We start from the raw sequence: 26,073 nt of genomic DNA on the forward strand, positions 1-26,073 counted from the left end.
TTTTATGAGAAGACTGCTCAGAAGACAAAGACAGTAGGCCAGCAAAACAAATAACACCATTGATTGACCACTTAGATGTATTATTGTTTAATATATATATATGTGTAAAGGTTATACATAAAGGACCATCCATATGTAGAATTTTGTGATTTAGTTTTTTTTGTCCCTGCAGTTCTCTGATAAGGTGATTAGGGTTAACTAAACACCCAGTGTCACTCAGTGTGGAAGTGTTGGCCCTTTGGGATATAATGTGTCACCTAGGATGCCGCCATAAGTCTGTGAAGAGAGTTGGGTTCCATAATATTTATTAAGCTATTGGGTATAAGTTTTCTAGATTGGAGCTCCAAGAGACATTAGAATTTGATTCATTACTGCATAGTTCTAACCACATTTGGAGTAAGGTTAGGGAGGCACCATTCTGATAAGTTGTTTTTGCATAACAGACCATAGGACTTAGCATCCTAAACTGGTTTGGGCTTTGCTCCTTTATTACGAATCACAGTACTTCTGTACTTAAACTTGGCTTGTGGAGTCAACAGCAGGTGTGCACAGGTCAGTTTGGTGATTTTATGTTTAGAATGGAACACAGATGTCAGTTTATAATATAGTTGTAAGGAAAAATATTTCTTCCTCTTATCAAGAAAAAATTTAGTCTGCACTTTTCAAAAATCTAATTTCAAAACTGATGTCAAATACAATAATGCTGTTGAGTCAAAGTTCCCTTGTATATATTGTCAGTTCCTATGTCCACTGTCTGCTGTGTCTACTGTCCTATTTAAGCTTTACTCTCATACTTCTTCATTGTGTATTTATCTTTAATTCCATTTTCTAATCTGTTTATCCATATTAGTGGCGAAGAGGCCAGAGCACAGGGCACAAAGCAAGAATTAGCTTTAAATGTAGTTCCAGCCCATCACAAGATACACCACAGGCCAATTTGGATTTGTAAATTAGTGTATCACAAACAACTTTAGGATGTGGGAACTAAAATGGACTGCCTAGAGAAGCCACACAGAAATGGAAAGAACATTCAATCTTCTTACAGACAGTGATGTAAATACATGACTCTTTAACAATGATCTGCTTTTATTTTTAACTTATATAACCAATTTCTAATGTTTATCTGCCCCGTAGATTGTGTCTGTATATCACTTTTCCTTTTTTTAGTATGGGGTCTTACAGTGGTGTGCTTTGTTAAATAAGAATGATAAATGCTGCGGTTTAAACTTTATTCATCCTGCTATAACCCATTTAAAAAAAAAACTGCTTCATTTTATCCTCAAACTTATCCTTAAAAGATAATTGAAGTAAGATGGATTTGAAAGCAAAACCTTCCATCCATCCATTCATCTTGTAAACCCAGTTATCCAAAGCAGGGTCATGGGAAAGCTGTAGCTTATCCCAGCAAGAACCAGGCACAAGGCAGGAACGATCCTTAGACCTAACGTCTGCTCATCGCTAAGTGAACACACACACACACACAACATTGTTTTCTAAACTTCTTTGCAAAGACAAACTTTCACCTCTTCTTCAAAATAGATTTATTTATTTTATGAAACAAGGATGTCATAATTTTTCCAGCAGCTTTCATTATTGTGTTGAAACCTCTTAAAAAGAGTAACAGATTAATATTAATACAAGCCAGTCCATCCTCCTACATTCAGCCCACACACAGTGTAGTCGGAGTAGAAATCAGAACCAAACGTGTTTTTCCAATAAAGAAGTCCAGAAAGAAATACCATATTGGCATTAATAATAAAAAAAGAAAGTAAACCAGACATCTCCCAAGACCACCCTATCAGCTGCAATTTGGGGAAGTGAGAAAAGGGCAAGGGTAAGAATCTCTTTGAAATATACTGACTGGGAATTCCTGCTGTTATTGTTCATCTGGTTTTGCATTTTTTTTTACTTTAAAGACTGACTTTGGTTTTGGTTTATTTATTTATTTTTTTAGTAATCACAATAATAGCTGCTGTCTGATTCAAAGTGAATTGCAGAATTTAAAGCCAGTGGCTCCAGATTTGTGGTCAAGAAATTCATATTACTGCTGTTAAATGGCTTTGCTCGTATTGTATATTTTGTAGATATTGTCTTTTGTTTTCATTTCAAAGAAATTAATATACTTTGCAGTTTTATATTTTTATTAGGGCAGCATACGTAGTTAGCACTTCTTCTCAGATATGGTGTGCTGTGCTTAAATCCTATGTGTTCTCTGTGGCATTTACATTCTTCCACTGGGTTTGTGGCATTATCTTGGGATACTCTGCCTTTCCTTCCACATTTCATGTCCCACATTTTGGTGACTCTAAATATGAGTGTGGATTTGGGCAGTAAACTGATGTCCTATCCAGAGTTAGTTCCTCCCTTGGGCCATATGTTGTCATGATAGGCTTCAGCCCCCTCACAGTCATAGATTAGATTCCACAAGTTTGAGAATACTATCTCACATAACATTTATTTTTTATTTATGTTTACTGTATTTCCATTACAATTAAATTGTGTATGTATTTGATTGGCAGAATACATTTCCCTAACAACACATGTCAGAAATTGCAGGTTGCAAATGGGTTTTGTACAGACTTACTAACACAGCCATATACCTGTTACTACTAGTGAAAACATAATTACTTAGACTCCATAAATCCTGTCTGGAAGGCATTGAAGAAAAGGATTTAAAAGTGTTTTCAGTTCATGAACTTGCACATTGTAAAATAGAGCAGCTTGACATGCCTGGGATTTATTACAAAATAAGAAGTTGCCTTACAAAAAAAAAAAAAAATGTTCTATAATATTTTTGGAATTTCTTGTAAAATGTGTACTCAAATACTGTAAATAGAATATAATGTCTATTATAGAAAAACTCTGATTATGAATAGTTTGTAATATTTTCTGACATGATTTACACTCACAAAAAACCCAAGCGGATTGCAGCTGTTCACCTCAAAGGGAGATTTTCAGACAAGTTAACTGAAACTTGTGTGCAGAAACAGAAGTGGAGCTGATTGTGTCCTGGACTGCTGGACGTTAGTATGAGATATGTGTTTTCAAAACAGCTAAGCAGAGGTGAAAAAGAAACAAAAGATAAACAAAGATAATAAGAATGTAGCAGCCTGGCAATGCTTTGACCCCCTTTGATACTCAGTTTGAGTGTCTTCTGTCTAAATTTTCTTTCTCTAGCCACTAAATTGGTCTAATGGCATGTAAGTGAAGGTGTTTGTGAGGACATGTAACTTTTTCCTGACTTCCATCTACAGCATATGTCACATTATGTGACTTTTCCAGAATTTTTCAGTCATAGCTTCCATTTACAAAACCTTAGCAATTCAGGAGATGAGCTCCTGTGAAGCCGTTCGCTTAATTAATCAACAAGTCTGTGACTCACTACAAAGAATCAAACAAGCTTGATTTTATCTTTAGTTGGAGGGGCAGGCTGTGTGTGCAGAGCTGACAACCACCGAATGTACATCCAGAAGTATAATGCAAAGAATACAAAGAATGTAGCGACAAGGAATAAGGAACACGTACTTTGAACATTACAGATAGAAGAAAAAATAGTCTCTGATGTCTCGTGTTTTACGTACTTAAACAGAATGGAAAAAAGAAAAAGGCTGAGACTGTGGCTGACCTCACCTCAGCAATTAACCCTTTGTACAGCACTGGCTCCATCAGACAGCATGGGGGCTGTGGACCTCACAAACAGAAGAGAAGCTGATCTGTCTAATGTCTTGCGTTTTATATTCCATAACAGAATATAAAAAGTAAATAATGGGAAGAGATTTGGTATTGAACTTGTAGCAGCTGTTCAAAATTTGCACAGCGCCAGCACTGTCAGGCAGCATGCTATTGGCTGTCAGAAAAAGGGGCAAGCACAACTGCGCTGGAAGATCGTTGTTTGGTCAGTAAGTGTGATATGAGCTGCGATTTTCAGTTGTGTAATTTGAAATGGTACCATGATGAGGTCAGCGATAGTGGTCAGCAATCTGACATACCCAACAACAAAAAGTTGCACAATGTAACATCAGCTTAATGCTGCTAATGCTATGTGCCCCTGAAGCCATACTGTTGAAGTTTGTTCATAAAATTAATGGTTTAACAAGGTGTCACTTATCAAGAACAATAATGGTATTTAAGTTTCCATTTAGATTTTCAAAGTCTTGTTGAGAAGGCCACGTGAAAATGTTTTTATGCAATATGGCCATTAAATAAGACTTATTATATGCATATATGTTCTTAGGAAAGATATCTTGCTAGTGATAGAAATTTGAATATAAGCCCATGTAAGCTTATGTACAATGGACTGAATATTTACATTAGAAATGCCACACACAGCCGTTTCTGTTTAATTATTTTTACTTTTGAGTTTTTTTAGCTTGCCAGAAAAGATATATTATGCAGTCATGCAAAATACACTATGTAACTTAATAGCTGTTGTTTTGTCAGAAACTGCCTGTCAGGTACAGGTTTTGGCTACTCAGTTTACTACTGTGTATTGTGTGAGTTAATAGATCCAGTATGCTTTATCTTTGGAGCCTATTGTGGCTGTTGTTTGGCAGTTGTGTACTTTTCCAAAGTTGTTTAGGTCTTATTTAGCATGAAAATAGTAAAGATGAACCCAGCAGTGTTGGCCATTCGAAGAGTAAGTGCTTCTTATATACTGCAATGTAGAAAAATACTCTGAAACAGAGACATATATGTATACTGTTAAAAATACCACATAGGTTAATTCATATATCTTTGACTTGGTGTTTAATGCTTTGTTTTTTTTAATGCATTGCTATTTACGGAACCTTTTCTGTGCATTTAATTCACATTCTAAACTGGCCTGGCATGAGTAGGTTTGAGTGTGTGCGTGACTTTACCAAGCAACAAACTGGTGTCTTGCCCATGGCTGATTTCTGCTTTGCTACCAGAACTGCTGGGACAGACTCTGAATCTACATAACCCTTACATTTAATCAGGAAATAAATGAATGAACTATGTACTGTATAATTAGTGTAGCACAGTGGTTAGTGATGCCATTGCATGGCTCCACTGACACAGTTTTAGTTCATGGGTCAAGGAACTTGTGAATTCTGGCAGCTTTTTTTGTGGGTTTTCTCAAGGTGCTCCAGCTTTCTATCAAAGATGTGCACGTTCGATCAACTGGTGAGTCTTCATTGGAGCCCTTTGATTGTCTCTGCTTCTATGGTCACACCTTCAGTCCAATATTGATACAGTAACATAAGTTTAGTTTCCTGCAAGTTAGAATGTAAAGGATAGATTCAGAAATTGAATGGTTGGATTAGGTATGCATATTAGTCATACATAGCAAATTGTGGTTAAGTTTGTTATTGCTTTTTTCCCAGTACTTTGTCTATTAATTAAAAAAATGTAGTTTTTCACCAATGTGAATACTATATATACATATTAAAGAATAACTATTGTTTCCATTTTATATACTATTGTTATGATTTACTGTATGTTCGTCTTAAATTAATTATCTCTTGGAACTCTCTTTTTTATATTATATATCTTGATAGATGTTTTTGAGTTGGAAGAGCTTAATTCTGGCAACCAGTTTTTGGATTAAACATTATTTTCTAATGGTTTCATATTGTTTGTGTCTTGTTCTGGCACTATCTTTGCTTTCCTGAGTGGAGCCATTTTGAGCATTAATTTTTATAATGTTGCTATGCAACAACAATCTGAGGTGCACAGTGTTGACGTTATCACCGTGACGGGATGAGGAGTTGGCAATGTGCAATTCCAGGTCATCTGTGTTTGCAGATAAATTGAAAGACATCTGTGTGTATGCTTGTTACTATTCATTATCAGTGTTTCAGATCATTTTTCTGGCTTTGACTTTGAGTTTTGGTTTAACAGTTTGGTTTAGATGAAAGATAGGACAGATTTATGGTATTGATTTTGTTCTGGTTTTATGATATTTCTCCTCATGGTTTTTTCCATTATTTCTATTTAGCTATTTTTTCTTTTGGAAAACATAACAACTGTTTGACAAATAAAGCACAATATAACAAAGCATTCTGAAATCTGCTTAATTTAGCTGAGGGTTGTGAGGGCCTAGAGCCTATGCATTTGTGCCTGCTTAACGTGATACTGAAGTTGCTTTTACTTATCCTTTGTACTGTGAATTGACAAGGAAAGCCATAAAATGTCTAAAAAGTCAATGACGATTTAATGTTGGGAGGAAATGTATTGTATTGTGTTGAAAACAGCCTGTTGCTGACTTCATCTTTTGTTGAACTTAGTATGTTTAATGGCTTTCCAGGAATTATATAGTGAATTTTGTTATGAATCTTTCATAATATAAAAAACAGAGGCTAGAAACTGTCAAATGGGTCTTTCCCTGAAATACTTCCAAAAAAAACTAAATCAAAAATTTAGTCATTAATCAATGAAATAAATGAAGAAGGAAGTATTAAATTGAAAACCAAAAAAAAAAAATCAACCCTCAACAGAAAACCTCAAATGAAAGAAAAATTAAAATGAGTAGAATCAGGAAAATTAAAAATGTTAATCAAATTAATCAAAATTAAAACTAAATGGTCAAGAAACCAGTAATTTATTTTAAAAAATCCTTAAATTATGGTAAAGGTAAATACCTGCAAATCTCCAAAACTAGAAGTAACTAAAAAGGAGGCACACCGAGTAGCCAGAGAACAATATTGCAGCCCAACTAATGCCACAGCACTGAGGCAGAGCCAGCAGGATTCTTTAAGAAGACTCCAAGTAACTGACTGTAGCACCTGAGGGACTGTAATTGCCAATCAGATCTGACACATAGAGACAAAAAACAAGTGGGGGTAAGTGACTTTGGCAATCATCAAGACAAGATAAATAAAGCAAACGGAATAGTCAATACTAGGCAAGGGAAAAAAAAAACTAAAACACAAATATAGTAGAAATCCAAATAGTATTATAATCAAGTAATGAATGGATACCTTTAAAATATTGGCTCTTGTATTTCAATAAAAATGTAATCCAAAAAAAAGGTAGTGAATGTATAGACAAAAATGTGATATGAATTAGTCCATTAAGAGAAGACATTTTTAGTGAAGTTCCAGGTATGTTTCAAGAAATCATCACATTAGTTTAGTGGAATCCATTTAATTAGCCGTTAGAAAAACTTACCAGGTTAAAGTCTGAATTTACCATGAATATGTTGTTTATTATTATTATGTAAATATTACAGTAGTCTTGATCCACTAAAGGTTCCTGTTGCTTAATGAAGGAGGCCTTACCAATCACACTTAGAGCTGTTTATATTTGGTATGTTTCTTTAAGATTTATTCAGAATGACATATTGGAGCTGTTGTAATGCATATTTCAAAATTATGAATTGTGACAGTGTATATCTATACCCTGGATAATTTGTTTTATATAATAAAGATGATTTTCAGGTTTAGAAACAGAGGGCCACACAAAGAATAGTCTCTAGGTTTTTTTATTAGGGACACTTAATTCTTTATATATTTTTTTCATATATTTGATAATTAAACATGGAAATAACATCCTGCTTGCTTCCAGAACAGGAACATGACTTTAACTCGCTGCGGTAATAATTGCTTGTTATATAGCATTGAACCTTATCTCTCTAGAAAAAACTTATCCCATACTATATTGTGGGTTAGTGGTGATTTGAACCAAATGTGAAATAATTACCCAGTTAACAGAATCAAATATCACTTTTTGTTATTGAAATTTATTCCTAATTTAATTTTAGCTGCTATTCAAACTTTTTAATTTTTAATTTTTTTTGTAAGTGGAAAATAATTGATTCTATCTAACAGTAAAAGCCCATATTAAGTATACCGTCAGTCAGTTTACAGTTATTTATTGAGCAACATAGATTAAAAAATAAGCTAGCCTTCTATGGAATAACAACAGAAATGCACATTTACTCCCTGTGCTGTGTTGGTCTATTTATACATCAAGTGCATTGTAAATAATAAAACTGTAGTCATATAGATAATTACATAGCAATAGGTTATTATTTCGGAGAAAATACAGAGTTTTAAATTTCACAGTTTTGCAGCACACTGCCTTGTCTGTGCAGCTTTTATTTGTTATGTGGCTGTGTATTTTATTTGAGGATAACCTAGTTAGAATAATTTGCTGCAGAACACTAGAATTTTGAGTAAATCTAAAATATACACTCTTACATTTCTGTTTTGCTTACTACAACATTCTTCTGCATCCTAACATTTTAGAACAGATTAAAAATCAATTATGGGTAGGAGCAGAAATTTTCCCTATGAATCAAAGAACTACAGTACTGTATAGCATAGTATATTTATACAATTCAGTATAATTGACAAATATTGAAAATTAGGAATACAAATTACACTGAAAGCAGGTGCTTCTATGCAGATGTGGTTATTGTCATAAATAAGCAATTACCACCAATCTTGGTTAAGGTTGTGTATTAAAAGCTGGGCAGAACCATTTGTCTATTGATGACTTCGAGAAAGAGGTAATTGTTGGGTCATCCTCTGCCAGTGTTTCAGTAATAAAGTCTGCTTAACTTGCAGATATTTGATAATGAACACTTGCCAAGATGATGTCACTGAAGGTCACAATGAAGGTCAGAGGGGACTGTTGATGAAAACTCCTTAAAAATAATGTTGATTTATTCATCTAAGATTCAAAGAAAATATCAAGGAATTATGGGTTAGTTTGACTGGTAATGCCAATATAAGGCAGGATCAGAAAGGTGACTCACAAACACTCTGCCAAGCAGCTTTATAGAGGGACAGAGACATGGTGTTTGGGTCGGACTGAATAAATTGCTTATTACACGTAAAAGTCTACATTTTGGTGTAATCTGGTGCAAAGAATTCAAGCATGTGGAACAGAAGTGGACTTGTACATGTAAGGTGTACAGTAATCCCTCCTTTATCGCAGGGGTTGCGTTCCAGAAACCCCCGCGAAAGGTGAAAATCCGCGAAGTAGAAACCATATGTTTATATGGTTATTTTTATATTGTCATGCTTGGGTCACAGATTTGCACAGAAACACAGGAGGTTGTAGAGAGTCAGGAACTTTATTCAAACACTGCAAACAAACATTTGTCTCTTTTTCAAAAGTTTAAACTGTGCTCCATGACAAGATAGAGATGACAGTTCCGTCTCACAATTAAAAGAATGCAAACATATCTTCCTCTTCAAAGGAGTGCGCGTCAGGAGCAGAGAATGTCAGAGAGAGAGAAAAGCAAATAAATCAATAGGGCTGTTTGGCTTTTAAGTATGCGAAGCACCGCTGCACAAAGCAGTTGCAAGGAAGGCAGCAGCTCACATCCCTCCATCAGGAGCAGAGAATGTCAGAGAGAGAGAGAGAGAGAGACAGAAAAACAAACAATCAAAAATCAATATGTGCCCTTCGAGCTTTTAAGTATGCGAAGCACGGTGCAGCATGTCGCTTCACGAAGCAGCTGCACAGAAGGGAGCAGCATGAAGGTAATCTTTCAGCGTTTTTAGACGAGCGTCCGTATCGTCTAGGTGTGCGAACAGCCCCCCTGCTCACACCCCCTCCGTCAGGAGCAGAGAATGTCAGAGCAAGAGAGAGAGAAAGAAAAGCAAAAATCAATACATGCTGTTTGATCTTTTAAGCATGCGAAGCATCGTGCAGGAAGCATATCGCTTGATAAAGCAGCCATATGTAAGCCCAGCAAAGAAGAGAGCAATGTGAAGGTAATCTTTCAGCGTTTTTTGAGGAGCGGCCGTATCCTCTAGGGGTGCGAAGAGCCCCCGTGCTCACAATATATTTGAGGAGTTTTATTTAATACGTAATACGCGCTCTGGTTGGGTAGCTTCTCAGCCATCTGCCAATAGCGTCCCTTGTATGAAATCAACTGGGCAAACCAACTGAGGAAGCATGTACCAGAAATTAAAAGACCCATTGTCCGCAGAAATCCGTGAACCAGCAAAAAATCCGTGATATATATTTAAATATGCTTACATATAAAATCCGTGATAGAGTGAAGCCGTGAAAGTCGAAGCGCGATATAGCAAGGGATTACTGTACAGCAAAAGATGCCTCTGGTTTACATTCTGCTGGTTCCACATTTATGGGTTATGTTTGTAATACATTTTATTTTCCAGATATTGTTTACATCTACTGATTTCTTTAGATTGAAAACTAAAAGTACAAAACAGTTGATCTACGTGTTCACATTCATCCCATGGTGAAGCATTTCTCACCTGTTGATAGAGAAATCATCCAGGATGATAATGTCCCTATTCCCAGAGCTCACGTGGTCAATGAATGTCATATACAGTAGTACAACTATCCGAGTCACCATATACTGTATCAAATGAACTGAACAAATCTTGGAGAATGGTGCTTGAGATTTTGTCCAGTAACATCATCAGAATACCATTTCTTCAAAACAGTTTGAGATACTTGTAAAATCTATGCAAAAGTGCAAAACAGGTGTTGTGCTCTTTCATTGTAACCCAGCACCATAAGAGAGTTTATGTTGGTGTTTCCTTATTGTGTTGATTGCATGTGATATAGTCAATCAAGTCAGATTATTTTTTGATTTGCTTTTTGATTTTATTTGAATTTTGGAAACATTGTTTTTTTTTGTAAAGCACCTAGAGCTAATTACAAAAAGGTATAATATTTAAAGGTTTAAAGTAATTACTTTGTAATTTTTCTGAATACACACTTTTATCTGTACATTCATAAATTCCCAGTCTTATTCTTCATATTCATTACTGACAGATGGAAAAAAAGCATTTCTCATGAATTCTTCATTCTTTGCTGTATATAATAACAATAACAGTTTATTCCTCTTTTAAGAATCAAATTCCAGTCCACATAACCCAAAGTCCAGGGTTTTCGCAGCTGACAGGCAGTCTTGACATGTAACAAAAATGGCATGTGCAGGCTAGAAAAACACGAGTCAAAGTCAGTGTTTACTCTTCCTTACTATCCGGAGACATTGCTTTCTTTTAGACTAAACTACTAAAGAGTAATTCTATCCATTAGTGTTTTATTTTTATGTGTTATTTTAATTGAAAGCAGTGTTCTGAGCTTAACAATATTCTTAGAATATTTAACAAGCACATTTTAGATTTGTTTTTTTTTTTTTTTTTTTTACTAAAGAGAGCAGTTCTCTACTAAAGAAAAGATCTGCATAGAATAATGAAATTTATTATTAGTACTTTAAATGCATATAGGTATGTAAATGTGTGTATTCTCAAATAAATTTATGGTCACTTTAGTTGTACAGTCATCATACACTGGTTGCTTAGACTAAGCTAATCACTGAAAAGTAATTTAACAATGATCATTAAAACATATTTAGGATGACAATTAAATTTCTGTATTATGATAAAAAAATGTATGTAATTTGTTCAGGATGAAATTATTGTAGATTATACTATAAAGATGCATTGTCTGGTATAGGCAATGCCTGACATTGCGAACAATGGCACATCAAGGGAAGCATGTCAAGGTATGTTCTCTTCTGTGAGTAAAACGATGGAAGCTGTTTGTGCCTAAGGACTGATCTTTAGCTCATTTGGTTAAACTATTTGCTGGCTATCCTTCAGACCTACAATGCAGCACCAATTTTAAACTAACCAAGGTGCTCTAGCAGCAACTTGTTGGTAGTTCTGGAGAATTCCGGGGATCACCCAAGTCAGCTTGAGCAAATTCCATTTAATCCAGAGAAACAGCATTTACTGGAAAATGTTTCAGTTTAGGTAGTGAAAAAATGTAGCTGTTACTCATTTACTATTATGTAACAAGACCTTAACATACTTCTTTGGGTCTTCATAACACTTACAAAGCATCAGTAAAGTGTTTCTTCATTTCTGTAATGGGACTGACTAACAAAACTTTACTCTGGAGTGGTCTGAGATGGCTTAACTGAGATGTTTTTCTTAATATTACATTTTAGTATACAACCTGTGACTCCTTCATATTAGTCTAGTCATTTTACCATCATGTCAGTATGACACACTGCACAGAGATGAATAACCAACCTACTGATGCTTTATAAATGTCTATGAAGTCCAAAAGAAGCCTTTGTTAAGGTCATGTTTCATAAGAGTAAATGAGTAATAGATTCATTTTTGCAGTACCTAAACTAATGTGTTACAACTTACTTTATATTTTGAGATTCTCTAAAATTTTGCACTTCTGACCCTGTTGTGGAGAGAAACCTTGCTAATACTTGCTTTCATGCTCAAAACTCATGACCATAACTGAGGATGTAAATTACATCTGAAATTTACATTCAAAGCTTTGTCCAAGGGTGTAGTTCCCATATCATCAGTGAAATGTGGTAGTATGTTTGCAAAACTGAATCTACTGCTCTGATTTAGGTCTTCATTTGAGCATTTATTTGTATCTTTACGATAGGCTTCCTTTGGCCATCTGCTCTTGTAGCTAAAGTTGTGGGAGGTTGTTAATACTACTAAGTTTCTTTTGCAGAAAAAGTGATTAATTTATCAGTGCAAAAAAAAAAAAAACATTCTTGAGTGACTAGCAGCCTAATGCCAACTCCAAGCTTTACTCCCTCATGCCCATACATGCTCTGTGACGCAACTCCCAAAAGATGGCTGGCTATTGGTCCTTCTTCGGACTTTCAGCAGTAAAAGTCATGCATTGTTTAATAACAAAGGACACTTAAAAAATTGCAGGACCAAAGCCTTCATGTCACTAGTAGAAGACTTTTAACCACTGTGCCTTCTTGAAGGAGAAAATAGCCACACATTTCATTGCAATCTATTATTATATGACACCTTTTTTTAGATTTTCTACATTTCTAAACAAGGGAGATTTGCACAAGACACCAAAGTAGATGATGTTACATTATATTGAGATGGCAGCCAAAACATTTTCAAAGAATTTGGGCTATGAACAAATATACTGTAGGTAAAAACTTCAAATTAATTTGGCCACTTTTCTACCTGTTCCTTTATTTTTTAAAAACCTGGTAGTGGAAGTTTGAGTGTTCTAAAAACTCCTGCCGTAGACTTTTATTGTTTTTGAGCTTTTTTATAGTTTTGGTCCGATCACTTTTGAGTAAACAGAAAAGTGAATGACAAGTAATAATTAATACAGTTATTTACAATTATTTAAAAAGACAAAAGAAATGTGTGACTGTTATTGGGGGATCCAGCTAGGACACCTCCATCTATTGATGTATGGAAAAGTGTTTTTAGAAAAAATAATAAAATCATGTGTTGGCTACACGGGTGTGTATATGACATGAGCTGGTCTCAGTTGGTGCCATTGCAGTCAATCATCAAGGGCTGTATGACCTGGAGACTGGAAGGGCTGAAGATGTAGGCAGATCTGGGCAGACTCACTGTTCCTCTCCCAGGTTTTAGTCCTCTTAACTCGAGAGAAAAAGGACAACCAGGCAAGTTGTTGTGCAATCTCACCATTTTCCTCTGTAAATCTGTCCTGGCAAGGCTTGCGATTTACTCACACATATGACATTGCATATTTCTTATCTATAGCAAATTATACAAAAGCCAATTATGGTACCAGGCCCAAATTCTGAAAATCAATGGAATGTCCATATTAGCAGAATATTGTCTTATCAATGCATACTTTACATGAAGCTAAAAAGTAAGAACAGTATGCTGTATCATGACAATTGTAGAATATAAACCAAGTGATGCTCTGCTCAAAGTCTTCAGTTCACTAATGAGCATTCATTATAAATTTTGTGTGCAGTTTTAGTCACCACAATTAAAAAATCACAAAAGTACCCCAGGTGCATCCATGAACTAAAGAGCAAGTCGTACTCTAACAGGCTAAGGGAACTTGGTCTTTTGGGTTTTCAAACAAAGAAACCTATATGGAAATCTAATCCAGGTGTTCAAAATGAGTCCCAGGACAGGAGCCATTAGTCTCATGTGCTTGGCAGTTCTAACATTTAATAGGCAGCTTCACATATGGTTTTGCTTGCAAGTAATCTGATGCTGGTGTTTCTAGGTGACATTTGTAGTAGACCACAAGCAGAATAAGAGAATAGCTTGTCATATGAGCCACCCCCACCACCCCCATTTTAGTCCTACGCTTATGATTGTATAAAAACTTTTTCAATCAAATCCCCAGTGGTATCAACTGTACCAGACACTGAAGCTGCTCTTAATGTTGCTGTCAGGACAGAGGCTCCTGGAGCTGTCAAAGTGTCCACATTGTGTAGGATATGTGTGTTTTTGTGACATACTGCAACTTTTAAGGAACAAATGAAAACTTTTAAGAACACAGCTCTTAATAGTGCTTGGTACAGTAGGCTGGCATTGCCTTTATGAGAAAAGTGACTGGAATACAAGTGGATGCTAATGAGCTTGCTGTCTGTCATTAGAGAGTTATTAATCATATTGCCTAAATCTGTAATTTAAGGCTTCATTAAAACTGGTTATTTATGACAGGCGCATTTCCTGAGTTGTATGTTCAGTCTTGTTAGACATCTCCCTGAGGCAGTCCAAGCTCCACCCTCACCCCCTTCGGAGATATGCTTGAGGGCTACTAGTTAATGCCTTAAAAATAAGGTACTGTATAATGTGTTTCTTCATTTTTTAAAATCAATTTATATTCACTTTAGACTTTAGAAATAATTTATTAAATTACTTATCTTTAATCTGAGGTAGGATTTTTCTGTTTATATTAATCATTTCAATAACTTCTATTAGTGTGGGTCATGAGGAGGCAGTTTCTATCCAAGTATCAATGGGTGGAAGACAGCAACTTAACCTTGACTGGGATGCCAGTCACCTTGTCTTCCATTTTGTAAGGTCATTGGATTCTTGGTGAGGGCCATGTAAATTCCATACTGAAGCCACACCACTAGGGAAATTAACTGGTGTCCTTTCTGTGGCTTTCTCCGCCACTTGGCTGCTCTCTATTTAAAGTAAATCATAACATAGCATTCATTAAACCAGCATAGTCTAATTCAGTATTATGAGGGCCTGGAATCTGTCCTAGGAGGCAAGAAAACAGCCATGGGCAGTGTGCCAGCCCATAACATGGGCTACTTAAACACCCCTACACTCAACACAAGGCCAATCACTGATTGACTAAACATGGATATCTTTAGGGTGGTGGTAAATAAACCCACACAGACATGAGGAAAACATGCAAACACAACAAAGATAACAACCAGGCATGGAAACTGAACTCAAGATGTTGGATCTGTGAGGTGGCAGTGTTAGCTATCATTGCATCCCTTAAATTATATCAAATATTTAAGCACATAACTAATTAAATGAAATTATTATAACTTGCACAGTGGGTAAAAATATTAACAGAAATTCAATGAAGGCATTTTTGTGTAAATTGGATTCAGCAGATGGCTATCTCATAAATGAAAAACAAAAATGAGAAAAATTGCCATTCCATCATCAAACAGCTGAATTTTGCTAATCCAGTTTTAAGGTCATTAGGAGTCAGAGGCTATCCCAGCAGCAATGAGCGTTGGTCAGGAAGAAATATGGATGGGGCACTAGTCCATTACAGAGCTGCCATTCAGCTTGGTCTATTTAATTATACGTTGGTTAGTGAAGAGATGTAAAGTTTAGTTGTTTTTTTGAAGTGAAAGTATAACTGCTGTCCACAACTTTGTGTAGTGGCATATACTGTTCTGTTCTTAAAGTCTGAGTCTGTGTTGTTCGGTTACATTTTTCTAACAGTCATTTAGCCGTCTGAACAACACTGGAATTTCTCTTTATTAAAATTTGCTGAAAGAAATCAACTTAGTTGAAGAACCCCCCCACCCCACCACCACTACAGTATTAGTCAGAAAAGGGGCAGAGCTGCTAATTATTAGTACTGATATACTAATTATGGAGATAAAGCAGGTGGAACCGAGTCTCTGTCTGAATGTTGAAATTAATGAGCTTCCTCTGTAATAATGAACATGTTCCAAACCTGCCAATAGTCATTTTATGCTTACTAATCATAGGCACGCTTCTGTCACCCCCACCCCCCCCCCCCCCACATTGCAATATCACTGCTTTGATTAGTTTGCTATTAGGCTCTCTCTCTTTCTTTCACTTCCTCTCTCTGGTGTTTTTCTCTCTCTGTGATTGATTCTCCGCAGCAATGTTCAGTGAGACCTGTTTGTCCTAGTTAATCAAGAGTGTGAAGTAATTTAATGTGGCTCTTTTAGACAACTGGAGCTGGGATTAGAATAGAGAAATAAAGCAAGACAGGATCTGTTGTACAGTACCTTTGATAGGGAGACCCACTCAAGACATCATGGGAACTCCTCACAGAATGTGCTTGGGCTGGGATTTGAACCCTGGACTGTGGACCTCTGGACCAGGACTAGTAATGTCTATCCTGTTCCACCTTACAGGTTCAAAAAATGGAGAACTGTTGAGAGTACCAACTTGCAATTAAGCCCAGATTAACCTTCTATGTATGTTTTATTTTAATTATCACAAGGGGCAATACTGGGCTAAGAGTATAAGTTTAGAACCCTGTAAGAAATATATCTACTTCCAATTTTGTTTTTTTAAGTTTATTTTATTGCTTGTAATTTTTAGCATCAGGATCCCTTAAGCCTACAAATCAGCCTCATTTAATTTGACAAAAATGTGCTGAAAAAGTTTAGAAAAGGAATTCTTTTCAATTCATTTTTATTGGTATTGAAAGAAAAGGGAAATTATTAAGCCAAAATAAGCAGCTTTAAATAGCCATCTCATTCCAGACAGAAGTGCATGTGAAGCTGTCAGCCATGTGCCCTTTGCTATGGAACCGCTTTGCCAGTTAGTTTTATAGGCCTACATTGTTCCAAAAGTCAGTTTGTCCAAATTCACACTTTGGAGTTTAGGGTCATTACACCAGTCTAAGAAGGTAGTTTGTGGCCACATGGTAGGAATATCACCGTGGCCCATTTGTATTAATTGATATCTGACATGCTGCTTGTTTTCTTAACCTGGGGCTGTTTTAAGTTCATTTGGACCTGATGTTGTTTGGAAGGAAAAAAATTCTAACACTTCTCTTGACAAGAATAAAAGAGGTCCTTGGGGCCTTATAAAACATTCACTTAAAAGGAGAGTTCACCTGTTTTGACATATGAGCTCATTATGACTCCTGGAAATGCCAGTATTGATATGTGAAACCATTTTTATATCTGTTTTTGGTAAGAAAAGAAAAAAAAAATATTTCAATATGTGTAATCTTTCCTGCTTTCACTTTAAACCCTTTCAAAGTGTCTGCTAATCTTGTAGTACATACCTCATACTTTATGAACACATCCTGCTTCTTCCTTTTCAGAGTAAACACTCTTTTTTTAATACAGTATTTCAGGAGTTCAAAATTTTGCTTTTTAAATATCAAAATGAAGGACATAATACCACATCAATGTGCAGCTTCCAGTGTGGGGGTGAATACTTGTTGGTAAATGGTTTCCTGATTGCTTGCTCTCTAGTCATTGCCCCATATAACCTGACTTGACAACCAATAACAGGTCAGTGTTGCTTTGCCCCACCTCCTGTACACACAAAAGAGGATGGGCAAAGAATATTTGGTAGACATGCGCTCACAAAAAATGAAGTGTTAGCCTTTTAAACTTTTTTAAGCATTTAACTAATGGCAGTTAACTAAATTAGTAATTATTATTAAAATGAATTTAATTCAATCAGCAATTCAACTAATTCAATAAATAGCACAGTAAATTAACAACATTTTTAGCATATTTTACAAAACTTGCATTGTTTCTGTGTTTGTGTATGTGGTTGCTGTATGGTTTAACAATTTACTGTTAATGCATTATAGTCATAAAATCATGTACATGCTCCAAGCCTGTACTCCGTGATTAGCAGTATATTAAAAAAATTGCAATGAAAACTGTATTTAACGTAGTATGGTGAAGGAAAAAATGAAACGATTAAAAATCTAAACTATTTATACTGTATAAAAAGGGTTCAGGTATTGACACAAGCTCTGGTGAATGCCACAGTGTGCCACATGTTGAAAATTCCATTTAAGATATTGAAACCTACTCCATTATGTCGGATCCATCCAAGTGGTGTTGATACTTCTAAGCACTTTGATCCTAATTCAGTTCAGTTCTGACCAGTCTTCTGTGTGACATTTGAAGGTTTTTTTTTGCCATTTTTTGCATAAATTTACATGTGTTGTTCACACACTCAAAATGCATGCCCTGACAACATTTAGAATCTTTAAACAATTTAATTTTTGAATATCGGTGTGTATCCTCCAATTGAATGGCAGCTCTTCCTCTACCATATCCTCCTGGCACTACACAAGCTGTTTCAAGGCCAGCCTCCAGTTTTCAAGACACTCAATCCAATTAGCATTGGGTGTAAAAACAAAGAATTCTCTGCATTTTAACACCAGTCTGTGTCCATCTTTTGAAGGGCTTATTTGTCTTGGCCCAGGATATGTGAGGGTCTGTAAAGGGAGGTTGCATATTGAAAATTGGCACTCCCAGCTCTGGCTAAAACCAGCTGCCGCCGGCTGATATAAATGTTGGATTTTAAATCAGAAGGAGATTAGCATAACTGGGCTCTGCTGGTTGCCTACTGGAAGGAGCAATTAAAGACTTGCTGTTGACCAACACCATCTCCACCTTATTATGACTTCTGGTTATTATTGCTCATGCTGTACTCCATTTGATTTCTTGCACACATCTAATGGACTAAATTTGCCTTTAAAATCACTTGAAAGAGATCCTACTTCTTTTGCAAACAACAATTGAGATCAGTAATAATAAATAAGACACAGAGTAAAGAATGTGGCTTACATGTATTAGTATAACTGTATAGTTTGAAACACTGCCATTAGTACATGTGCCTCTGTACATTGTCTGCCGACCATTTTGTGATCTCCTATATTAATAAATAATATAACCAGTCATTATCTGAAACCATGTCATCCTAAGTGGACTTGTAGCAATAATATATCATTAATAAATAATATGAAACTGAAACTTAAAACATTTAGCTTTTATAAAAACACTTTCATCAGAGCCATTATTTTAAGCCTGTCAATTAGAAATTGGTGATATTAATAAATTATATACCATTACTGCATAATTTGACACTGGAATAGATTGCAATGTGTCCACTGATATACCTTAAAAGCAGAAATATGGTTTATCAGTTGCATCCAGATAAAGTGTGCCTGCAGGGACTTCTGCTTATAACTTATTAAATGGGCCATAGATGAAATGAGGCTAAGCTTTGAGCGAGAAGTCCATGTACAGAAAAATTTTTATGTCCCCACGTTCTTATGCAGAAAATGTGACCCTCCCTCTAGAATACTAAGTATATACTGGGATATTTAATGTAAATGTCCTCTCTGAACCGTATTTCTCAGCATAGCTCCTAGACGTGATGTTGTTCTATATAGGGTGCAACCTGTAATTGTATACAAATAACTTGAATGAGTAGCATGACACATCTTGCCTGAAGAAGGGGCCTGAGTTGCCTCGAAAGCTTGCATATTGTAATCTTTTTAGTTAGCCAATAAAAGGTGTCATTTTGCTTGGCTTTTCTCTGCAGGTATCTTGGAAAGAGTCAGCAGAGACTGATAATGTGTAATTTGTTCTCACTGGACTAAGATATCTGTTACTATGATACAAAATTACAGAAACCCTTCTGTATGCAAATCATCTCTTAAAATGATCAAACGTTCATAGAGCTTAGTGGGCTGTGTTGTGGTGCATGGTGAATTTAACTAGAAGTCTTCATGTGGTTTGTTGGAAATTCAAGGAGTCTGATTGAGGTGGTTTTTGGTAGGGAACAGGGGTACTGCGTTATAAAACATGCTTTAGATCCAAGAGAGCCTTCAGTTACCAGCTGCTTCTGCTTGCAAACTTTTCCAAGTGAAAGACTTCAAATGTGTTGGCCTCTGACAGCTAAGCCTTTAGCTCTTATACATTTCTTTAAATATAATAATAAAAAAAGAAAAAAAAATTAGTCTACATAGTCTGGAGGGTGGAGTATGAAGTGAATAATGTCACTTTTAGTCTACCCCTTGTTTTGTGTATGCTAGTACTGAATTGAGAAAACACAGGAGAGATATTAAATTACACTCTGAATGTAAAGTGGACCACCAGACAGCAGCTGGCTTTAAAATAATAAGGTGATGTTAGACTCTGCTCTGGCTGTTGCTTTTATTGACCAGGAGCTATAGTGCTACCAAGTTGGTCTCTAAAGAAAATCTTAGTTCTTGCAAACACGCAGGCTGACTGAGGATCACCTGAGCGGAAAAGAAAAATCCACCTGGGTTTTTTTGGAACACATGATGTACTGCATGCCACCAAATACACACACTGATGGCTCAATGCCAGCCCTGCGTTATCAATGTGTAACAGAGGGTGGAAGCCTTCTGCAGAGTCTGAGGTTATTCTTCATTTGCTCTGGACAGTCATCCTACATGGATTGCTGTTACAGTATGTTGCATAGCACCAATGGAACAAGACAGAAACTTTCCTCAGAAAGACTTGTTCATATAAATATATAACTAGGATGGCTGTTAAACAAGTTGAGGACTAGAGAGGAAAACTTATGCGACTTAGAAAAAATATGTTAAAATCTTGTCCTCATATAATTTTATTTAACTATTTTGCCAACACATTCTGTCCAAGAGCAGTCATGTCCTTTCAGTGACACTGGTTAGTATCGTCTCTACATGGAGGTCCAATGACAGGGCTCATTTGTTTACACTTTGTCTTGTTTCTTAGCTTCTGATAAATCAACAAAAGCTGTTTAAACAAATACATAAATAGATAAATAAATCTTTATACACCCACTCTATGCTCTGAATACGCCAGAATAACTATAAAGGAAGAGAATTAAAAATAAAGAAAACCTGTAACTTAGCAGTCACAATCACAGTGAGGAATTGTACAGGCATATTGCTGTTGGTATAAAGGAGCCCCAGTAGCATTTCTTGACACATTTGTTCCGAATAATATGTTGGCTGAAAGTACTCAGTGTTAGTGTGTCAGAGGGAGGATATGCAGCATTTTTCATAATGGAACCCAGTTTTGTTTTAATTCTCTCCTTTGCTATGACCTCCAGGGGGTCCAGAGTGCATCCTATAACTGAGTTTGCCCTTTTAATTAGCTTGTTGATTCAGTGGGCCTCTCTTGAAGTGATGTCACCAGCCCAGCACATCACAGCGTAGAAAATTGAACTGGTTATAGAAGATGTGAAGGATATCACTTTCCATAGTAAAGGAATTCAGTCTTCAAAGGAAAGGAAAGGACTCTGCCCTTTCTTAAATAGTTCCTCTGTGTTCTGAGACCTGTCCAACCTGTCATTAATGTGGACCCCTAAGTATTTGTAGAAGTAGACCATATCTACATCCACTCCCTAAACAGCGTCCAAATATAAAGGCTCTTTGGTGTGGGGAAACTCAATAACCAGTTCCTTGGTTTAGTGGTATCAATTAATGAATTAATTATCAATTGATCAGTTATCGATATTTTATAAATTGTGCCTTTCAAAAGGTTCATAATAAGCACTTTACATAACAAACAAGCTTACATTTCAAAATAAACATGGAATACAAGATGTTTCAAATAATTGTTACAATTCTTGTGTGAATTAGTTATGAACTATAGAACTATAGCTTGAGATGTCAACAAATCAGAGAATTACAACTGGCAACACAGAATTAAAATGTATTGAAAATGCATGAGCAATAATTTATAACTGCTAATTTGAACCTTGCTTTCCAGTTTATCTATACAATACTTTAGACACACATTTTTGTTAGTCTAAACAATATGTTGTAAAAAATATGTAATAGCAAAGTGCCCTCATATGATCCCTCTGCATCCAGGGGTCAAATGGTAAATAAAAATAGTGCCTTTATTAAAAACAATACTGAAAGAAGCGATACACAAAGGGGAGAGCACAAAGTATGGAATAACCATAAAGAAAACAAAATCATTCTGATGCTCTGCTTCTTCACCTAAAGGTATGACCTGGAGGCAATATTTTTGAGCTGTCACTGAGTCCAAAAGAACCTAAGGAGGTTGAATTATATAAAAGAAAGTAGTTTATTGTAGCAAAACAAAACACAGAGGCGAGCAGGTACTAGAAACAATAACAAAGACAGAGGAAAAGACAATAAACCTACAGTATGTCTCTCTCTCTCTAGGGCTAACTATATAATAATTTATTCCATATCCCTGGCACAGCGGTTGACTCACTTTCTGACTGTTACTGCTTGCTCCGTCTACCGTTTCTACTTTTTCATTCCTTGTTTCCCCCTGTCAAGTCAGCCTTTGTTGACACCTGTTTTTCCAGTTCTAAGCTATCCTTCCTTGTGGTTAGAGGGAGATTTTAGGACCTGTGGCAGGTATGACAGAATTACTTCCAGTAACAATTGTCTCCGAGATCTCCTGGGGCCTCATGTATGAACTGTGCGTACGCACAAAAATGTTGCCCATACCCATTTCCATGCACACTTTTGAGATTTTTTTTAGCCACAGGAGCTTCTTAATGTGAACTTGCTAACAGACTGGATATTTTCACAATCATCACTGAGTCGCGCCATGACAGCTGTATGGGATGGTGTTTTCTGCTTGTCATCCAGATATACAAGATGTCCTTATACAGTGGTTGAACTGGCAAACACAAAAGCCATTAAACAGCAGAGAATCAATCCATTGTGGCATTCAGCACCGATGCTACACTATAAAGGCACCTTCAGAGAATGAATTTGCTTGTGTAAATAGAAGGTATTTCCACTCTGTTAATGTGCTGCTGTATAGTCCACAGAAAGTGTATTGCATTGTGTAAGCATGTAGCATGCTGCATAATGTGGCACAGAATCGTGGCTTGCCAGAACCTGAAGAGATGTGGAATGGAGAACCTGACCCTGACCCACCAAATGATCAGCCAAATTGGAATGTAATTAGCAGAATGCAAAAACAGGTAATCAGAGGCAACATTTGTTTTTTTTAACCAATTAATTTAATTTGTGGTCAATATCACATAGTACAGCCCTTATATTTCTTAGTTCATTGGCCACATCTATTACAGCACCCACTATTGCATTTTGTGACTCCAGAATAGCGCCCGTCAGCACATGGCCAGATTGTCGCCGGGTGGCTTCTGAGGTAGTAGTGTGTGAGCAGTCAGTGCCTGAAGATGTGCTGGGCACAGCAGTACCATCACCTCCTGGAGTGAGGGCATCCTCGGCATGAGGGTCAGCTTTTATAATATTGTCTAAAACAGAATGCACAGACGGTGGGCTGAGACTTGCCTTTTCATGTCGACCACTTCTTTTTTATTTCGGGCACTGTGCGTCTTTCTGAACTAGAATGTTTGAGTGTCTCTGCCTTGCTGTATTACTCCTTCAGTTTCCTTTCATTGCTTATACCACTGCTTAAATCAACAAATAGTATGTTTTTCCTTGCCTCCATTTCGCATTTGCTGAAATTCTTCTTTTTTACATGTGCTTTTTACATTGTCTTTTAACTAAACACTGAATGAAAGGAGCTTTTTATATTGATTTGCATATTCAAATAAGCGAAATTCAGGAGGGAGTCGGGGTGGGGCTGTAGGCACATGCATATGCATTAAAATTCAAATTGTTTGGGATTTATGTGTGACCCTGAACAAGTCACTTAATCCATCTGTGCTCCAACCAACTAGTGTTTTGTATCCTTATCCTGTAAATTAGTAATACGTACAACAAGAAATGAATAAATGACCTAAATACAAAAAGATTTAAAATGTTTATATAAGTATTTCTTAAAATACACCTGCCATGGAATGGCAACATTACCCAGGGTTTGTTCCTTCCACACATCTGATATTTATGCAATAGCCATTAACTAATCTAGATTATATAGATTTGAGAATTTATGTAAAAATGGGCACAAAATGTTCAATGGGTGAGAAAGGATGAGAAAAATTACATGTGCTGTTAAGTTAGGAGCCGTCTGCTCAAACTGTTGTGTATTGCAGTGTTTGTGTCCAGAGCTACTGCTGGGATTTGCACTGGCTCTCTGAGTCCCTGTGCTGGAAAAATCTATAAAGGTAGGTGTGATCCGGCTGGATGACCGCATTACCATGCAACAATGTCACAGGGTGTGCATGAAGTATTAGTTCCACTTAACCTAGAAACATTCTTATCATACGATGAGCTGGGTAACCCAGAATAGAATAGTAGTTAATTAAAAATAAAAATTATTTTGGTTTATTCAAAAATGTTTAGAGTTCTCTGGATCATTAGTAGTAAAATGTGAAATGATGGTGTTTGGCTTAGGTTAGCAAATTATCTAGTTTATTCAGAAAAACTTAATGACTATTGGGACAGCCTGATCATACTTTCACATATAACCTTAATATTTCTCTAAACAAAGCACAATCTATTCACTGCAGTAGTGCCTGATGTAAAGCAATTTCCAAATTAAACCATTTGTGCAGAAACAATAAAGATGGGCAATGAACCTGCTTACGACGCAACTGAACTACATTTTTAATATCGGAGTGGAACATTTTTCAATTATCTTTGTAGTCGATTCAGTTCATACATCACTCAGCACAACCTGGGATGGTCTTTCACAAAGCTCAAGGCTTGTGATTGTCTGCGCTGTCATACAGGAATTTGAAAAATGGTAGCCCTCTTAGTTTGTTGTTAGTGAATTTTCATTTGGCATCCGGCTTGACCTTTGATCATATGCTGTCTGAAATAATGCGATATGAAGCTGTGCAGCACACTCATTGCTTTTTTTTGGTGTAGCTGCACTTTGACCTCTAGTTAAATTGTTATTGGTATACTAGTTGTTTGGAAAATTAGTCCATTAGTATAAGCACATCTTTCAGACCGCCTTCTGTGCTTTTTCCTTCTTGTGCTGTTTGCCAAAGATAAAAAACCTCAGCATCTCTGAACTAAAATGTTTCAGTGAGTTTCAGCACAATTTTGATTTGCTGGCTACTGGAATGTTATTTTATGAGGATTCAGTGCCAACATTGTTGGCAGCCTGTTGTTCTTGTAAAGTTCCCTTTTTAGTATTACTACTTCACTGCTCTTCCACCAAAGTAGTTCCAGTGAACTGCTTTAACATGTTACAATTTACAGCTGCCAAAACTCAAAGTAAAGAAAGGCACAACATTCTTGATTAAGGGTAGGGCAGCATGCCTGCATGGGTAAAATATTGATCCCACACAGACCTTCTCTGCTTGGACTTCTTCTGCTCTCTTTTATAAGCTCATTGGCTCTATGTCTTAAAGTAACTGTACACATTCTTTAAAGATAGTTGCATATTTGACATGCATTAGGAGGTCATGCCATTTTTTTTACTGAAGTACTGAAGCAGCTGTCTTTTCCCAATGTCCCATACATACAGCAAGCAGTTGATTGCCAAAGAGCTTTTTGTGTCCTGAGTCAGAAATTACAATTGTGAAAAATGAGCACTGGTTCAACTATCCACGTGGTAGAGAAAGAAACCTGTGGTGGTGAGTCATTCTGTATATGTTAAAGCTTGTCAAATGAATTCAGCTACTCTTTACCTTCCACAAGTTAGTTTGAATAAATTTGTCTAGCTAAGCTCAAGTATCTGTTTATTATTCTGCCGCTTTAGAATCATCATCCTTTCAAGATTTATTAAGAGTTTAGTCATCCACACCCCATCCACAGTTGAACTTCTCTATGTGCCCAAAGCTGCTGGGACAGGCATCAGCCTACTGTGACACTAAACTTGATAAGCAGGTTAGAAAATGGATAGATGGTATGGCACCTGGTTGGGGTTCATGCCCAGGAGGACCAGAGGAGGGCTTGTGCCTCCTCCAGAACACAGGTACAGGGCTTGGAAGCCCAACCCTGTAGGGGCCCGTGGTCACCGCCAGGGGGTGCCCCGATGCCTTGGGAGCCCTGGACCTCAGCACTTCCGCCACACCCGGAAGTGCTAGGGGGAAGAGGATTGGGGAATCCCGGAGGACTTCCGGGTACACAACCAGAGCTTCCGCCACACAGGGGTGTGTCATCGGAGGCTCCTCGGGAAGCACCTGGAGTTCATCTGGGGTGTATAAAAGGGGCCGCCTCCCTCCGGTCATTGGCAAGAGTCGGGTGGAAGTAGGACGGAGCTCAGAGGAGAGGAGTGGAGGC

General features: G+C 36.7%; 1 protein-coding gene and 1 non-coding gene across 6 annotated transcripts in view; both read left to right on the top strand.

The window, feature by feature from the left end:
* fat3a (FAT atypical cadherin 3a) overlaps positions 1–26,073 on the top strand; it is a 547,007-nt gene that overhangs the window by 121,794 nt on the left and 399,140 nt on the right. The gene's annotated exons all lie outside the window — the stretch shown is intronic.
* Positions 16,940–17,062, top strand: LOC114651513 (U6atac minor spliceosomal RNA). Its single transcript, XR_003716207.1, has one exon. It is a non-coding gene; the product is annotated as a U6atac minor spliceosomal RNA (small nuclear RNA).

The sequence above is a fragment of the Erpetoichthys calabaricus genome, chromosome 4, assembly GCF_900747795.2.
Source record: "Erpetoichthys calabaricus chromosome 4, fErpCal1.3, whole genome shotgun sequence".
NCBI lineage: Eukaryota > Metazoa > Chordata > Cladistia > Polypteriformes > Polypteridae > Erpetoichthys > Erpetoichthys calabaricus.